The sequence below is a fragment of the Mobula hypostoma genome, chromosome 5 (assembly GCF_963921235.1).
Source record: "Mobula hypostoma chromosome 5, sMobHyp1.1, whole genome shotgun sequence".
Classification (NCBI taxonomy): Eukaryota; Metazoa; Chordata; class Chondrichthyes; order Myliobatiformes; family Myliobatidae; genus Mobula; species Mobula hypostoma.
The window spans coordinates 13534419-13540418 of NC_086101.1; positions in this window are offsets into that span (position 1 = coordinate 13534419).

Genomic DNA, 6000 nt, shown 5'->3' on the forward strand with positions numbered 1-6000 from the left:
ATGGAGAAAGTGCCATGCAGGTAGACAATCAGGTGCAAAGTCATAATAAGTTAGCCTGTGAGATGAAGAGTCCATTTCATTCCACAAGATGTCCATTTAAGAGTCTGAATATGATGGGACAGAAGGTGTTCTCGGCTTGGTGGTGGCTGCTTTCAGGTTTTGGTATCTTCTGCCCAATGGGAGAGGGGACAAGAGAGAATGTCTGAGGTGAGTGGGGTCTCTGATTCTTTTGGCTCTAACGTTCTAGGCCAGTGAGAAGTGTAGACAGATCATGAAGGTGGTGGGGGGGATGATTTCTGTGATGTGCTGAGCTGTGTCCACAGCTCTCTGCAGTTTCTTGTGGTCACGGGCAGGGCAGTAACCCAAGCCATGGTTCAGGGTCCTTTCTGTCATCATCATCAGGTGCCGTGCCCAGTTTGAGCTTTGCCAGCCATGGCCCACACACTCCTGTTTCAGGTCAAGTGGATCAATTCATTGGTATTCATTTCCAGTTCTCTGGCTGCTGTCTCCATCATCATTTCTTTGTCTTCCTCTTGCTTTCTTCCCTTCAATCTTTCACATAATTACCGTTCAATCTAACTCCTCTTTCCTAATCACATGTCCAATGAAGTTACGTTGCCTTTTCATGATCTCATCCATTATTTCTCTTTTTGTGTTTGCTCTGTTCATGATACCCTCGTTAGATATTCGTTTCGTCCATGATATTCTTTGCATCCTCCTCAAAAACCACATCTCTGCTGCTACAAATCGTTTCCTCAGTTACTAGATATTGTCCAACATTCTGAGCCATATAACATAACTGGATAAACGTAACATTTCAGTACTCTGAGGCGGGTTGTCATGCCTAGTTTAGTATTGGTCAGTATACTCTTCATTCTTGTAAAGGTGTCTTTTGTCATCCCTATTCTTCTTTTGATGTCCATGTCGCACCTGCCATCTGATGTCACCCAGTTTCCTAAGTAGCAAAAGTTCTGTACTTGTTTTATGTTTTCCCCATTTATTCTCAGTCTGCAGAAAGGATTCTCCTTCTTTTTGGATATCACCATACATTCTGTCATTTTGCAATTGATAGATAGACCCATTTTTGCACTCTCTTCAACAATTATATCAATTAAATTTTATAGTTCCTCCATACTTGCAATTAAGTACGGATATATCTGCATATCTGAAATTATTGATGTTTTCACTGCCAACTTTGATTCCCAAGATGTCTCTTATTCTTTTGTAATATTGTTTCACTGTACATATTAAATAAATCAGGGGAGAAAACACACCCTTGTCTAACGCCTCTCTTGATTTTCATAAACTGGCTCACTTCTCCATCTATTCTTACAGTGGTAATTTGTTCCCAGTACAGATTTCTGATTGGGCGGAGGTCTTTCTAATCTAGATCTAGAGTTTTCTGTAATATTTCAAATAACTTATTGTGCTTCACTTTATCTATTGATTTTGTGTAGTTGATAAAACAAACAAATCTTTTTGCACTTGAATAGCTCATTCTGATAGTATCCTTAACATCAATATTGCGTTTCTTGTACCTTTGTCTTTCACAAAACCACATTGATCTTTACCTATTTCAGCTTGTATCTTACTTTTAGCTCTTGTCATCAAAATTCTTAGAAGTATCTTGGTGATATGACTCATTAAACTTGTGGTCCTATGTAATTCATATTCTATTGCTCCAGGTTTCTTAGGAAGAGTGATAAATACTGATTTTTTTCATCTCTTCTGGTATTATTCCACTCTCATAAATGTCATTGATTAAATCAGTAAGTTTTTCAATTCCATAATCTTCCACAGCGATAATTTGTTCTATTACCAATTCATCAGGACCTACTGCCTTTCCTTTCTTCATCTTAATTATTGCGTTACGAACTTCAGATTTTAAAATACTTGGACCTTCAATGTTTTTCTTAATTTCTGGTTTTTTACCTCCATCTTCAAACAATTCCTGTATATACTCAGTTCATCTGATCATAATCTCATCTTTTTCCATGATAATGGTACCGTCCTTTGCTCTCAAACATCCACCTGAAGAACAGAGGAGCTTTTTACCAGTAATATTCTTGATTTGTTGATGTAACCTTTTTGGATCAGTAATAAGGATTCTTTCTATTTGCTCACATTCCTGGTTTAACCTTTCTTCTTTGGCTTTTTGACATAAGCTTATAACTTTTTTATCTAAGGACTTGTATTCTATAGGATTTGCTTTCTTCTGTCTCCTTTCTTCCATTAGATTTTTGATTTCATCTGTCATCCATTTATTCTTTGTGTTTTCTTTTTTAGGAATCACTGACTTTAATTCTACCAAGGCATCCTTTAGAGAGTTAACTTTCATTTCTACATGATTGTTATCATCTTCAACAGGTTCTATTTCTAAACTTTGAAATCTATTCCTTCAATTGTAAATTTTTGTCTTAAGTTTTCTTTAATTACAAGTAGTCAAGGGATTATTCAGGTTTTTGCTGCTTTAGTTTTTTAAGTTCTACTGTTACATGACATACCACTGGGTTATGGTCACTATTACAATCTGCACCTGGATATGTTTTGCATTGAGTCACTGAGTTTCTAAATCTTTGGTTTATAGTAATAAAGTCAATTTGATTTCTAGTGTCATCACCTGGACTTTTCCAGGTCTACAAGTGTCTTGGATGGTTTTTACAGTAGGTATTCATAATGACCTGATTATTCACCTTGCACCATTCTACCCATTTCTCACCTTTCTATAGTATATCTATAAAACTTATTGAGGGTCAATTTAGTCTCATTTGGTCCATATCCCTCTAAGCACTTTCTGTTCATGTAAATGTCTAGTTTAATCACTGCACACCAATACCTCTGGCTAACAACAGGAATTCTGCAGATGCTGGAAATTCAAGCAACACCCATCAAAGTTGCTGGTGAACGCAGCAGGCCAATACCTCTGGCTGTTTGTTCTTAACAGTCAGCTAGACTGGTACATGGAGCGGAAAGCTTGTGGGCCAAATGTTAGTAAATGGGACTAGGTTAGGCAGTGCATCTTGGTCAGTATGAGGGCAGGGAAAATGTTTCTTCCCCTCTGTAGAGGGAGAAAAGTTCTCCGAGTCCCTTTTAAATCCTTCCTCTCTCACCTTAAGTCTGTGCCCTCTAATGACTGAACTACCTGAGGAAACAGATGCTTACCACCCACCCTATCTCTCTGTCCTTCATGATTTCATAAACTTCAGCTTCCTGCACTCCAGGGGGGAAAAAAAATGTGACAGCTCATCCTTCTAATGTGAGCCTCCCACTCCTGGAAACCTTCTCATCAATCATTCCTGCATCCTTTCCAGTTTAGTAACTTCCTTCCTATAGCTGAGTGACCAGAACTGTTCACGATATTCCGTGTTTCCTTGGAATTGTGAAGATAACACGTGCATTTTCTCCATGTGCGTCTCCTTCATTTCCACCCAGAGTCTGACAATCCAGTTTTTTTTATTTGTTTGTATGATCTCCTTTAAACCTTGAGCACCTCACAATGGGGTCTTTCAGTCTAACACTGCACTGTGGGAGGTGTTCCACTGAGTGAGATGTTACATTGTTCCTGACGTGACATTTGTTCGACATAGTTTATTGCTGCAGTGGACATGGTGCATCTTTATTTGGAGTAAAGAGCTGTCCCACAGGATGACGCTTGAGGGAATGTTTATATTCAATTTTGGGGTCTGTGCACCACCAAAGATTACTGCTTTCTAACAATACCTGAGCAGACTTAAACTGCTGCTGTGCTTCTGGCAATGGTGTGCCCACCACATTGCAGATGATCCAGGATTTGGATCCAACAGCAGTGAGGAACCACTGAAGATTTTCCAAGTCAGTGGTGGTCTGTAGCTTGGAGGGGAATCTGCAGATGATGGTGCTCCCTTGCATATAACCATATAACAATTACAGCATGTAAACAGGCCATCTCGGCCCTTCTAGTCTGTGCCGAACTCTTACTCTCACCTAGTCCCACCGACCTGCACTCAGCCCATAACCCCCCATTCCTTTCCTGTCCATATAGCTGTCCAATTTAACTTTAAACGACAACATCGAACCTGCCTCAACCACTTCTGCTGGAAGCTCGTTCCACACAGCCACCACTCTCTGAGTAAAGAAGTTCCCCCTCATGTTACCCTTTGTTGGCTTTAATCATATTGGTAGAGGTTGAGGGTCATCAAAGGAGTCCTGGTGTATTCAGTTCAGATCAATCTCGTGCTATGTTGTTCGTTACCTGCAGGCAGCAGAACTAGTTTGCCCTGATCAAAATCGCACAAAATGGCAACAAAGAAAGGAGTGACCAGAAATCAGACACTCATCGTAACATGAAGCACAGAGTCCAATCCACAAACCATGTCGACTGAATCTTTCCCAAGACCCAGTGCCCCAGCACCATCTTCTGGTGGCATCAAGAGGGAGGGAGAGGCTGTTCATACGCAAGCACCTTCCTCTGCGAGCAGTGGGTGAGAGGAAGAGAGAAACTGGTCACTCGCAGGTAGACAGCACTGAGCACCCAGCTCACCTTCAGCTCACAACTTTGTTGATGTCTATATTCCTCAAAGCTTCACTTGGCGAGAAATGGAGTCAGTCGTGATCTTGCTCCCCGTCTCCAGGCTTCTTGGCATCCAGGGCACACACTTCACTTGGAACCTCACCGAACCCCCTTGGAGACAGCAAAGTGTGAAATCACTCAATCAGCCAGGAAACTCACCGCCAAAATGTAGATCACAGGTTCCAGCAGTAGCAAAACCACATTTGAAAGGGGGGTGGCGGGGGAAAGTGAAAGAAATAGTTTTGTGAACCACCTGAAGGATATTGCCACTGGTCACATCGTTCATTGTCACCACCTTCCATCGAGGGAGAACTTAAGTTCGCAATTGTTTTTAAGATTCAATTCTCCCCACTACCTGTAAGGAGTCGGTACATCCCCTCTGTGACCACGCGGGTTTCTTTGCGTTTCCTCCCATCGTTCAAAGACGTACAGTTAAGCTTAGATGACACCACTGTTGCTGGCCAAATCAAAGGTGGCGACGAATCTGCATATAGGAAGGAGATTGCAAATCTGTTTTGAGTTGTGCCATAGCTCAATGGCAGCGAAAGTAAAGAGCAGCTGTCGGTAGTAAGTTGAGGGCATGTTGTGTGGGCACTTGTGGGCTGCTGCAGAATAGAAACATAGAAACATAGAAAATAGGTGCAGGAGTAGGCCATTCGGCCCTTCGAGCCTGCACCGCCATTTATTATGATCATGGCTGATCATCCAACTCAGAACCCCGCCCCAGCCTTCCCTCCATACCCCCTGACCCCTGTAGCCACAAGGGCCATATCTAACTCCCTCTTAAACATAGCCAATGAACTGGCCTCAACTGTTTCCTGTGGCAGAGAATTCCACAGATTCACCACTCTCTGTGTGAAGAAGTTTTTCCTAATCTCGGTCCTAAAAGGCTTCCCCTCTATCCTCAAACTGTGACCCCTCGTTCTGGACTTCCCCAACATCGGGAACAATCTTCCTGCATCTAGCCTGTCCAATCCCTTTAGGATCTTATACGTTTCAATCAGATCCCCCCCTCAATCTTCTAAATTCCAACGAGTACAAGCCCAGTTCATCCAGTCTTTCTTCATATGAAAGTCCTGCCATCCCAGGAATGTCACACTTGGTTGAATAATTTCATTAATTCAATTTACATGTGCCAACTGTTCGAATGAAAACCCTACAAAAGGTGGAGGATTCTGCCCAGTACGTTGCCGGTAAAGCCGTCCCAACCACTGAGCACGACTACATGAAATCCTGTCGTAGGAAAACAAGACCCATCATCAGGGATTCCCACCATGCAGACCACGTTCTTGCTGCTGCCGTCAGGTAGAAGGTACAGGTGCCACCACCAGCTTCAGGAGCAACCACTGCCCCTCAACAATCAGGCTCTTGCACAAAAATGGATAACTACACTGATCTATTGAGATGTACCCACAATCAATGATCTCACTTCAAGGATTCTATCTTGTTAT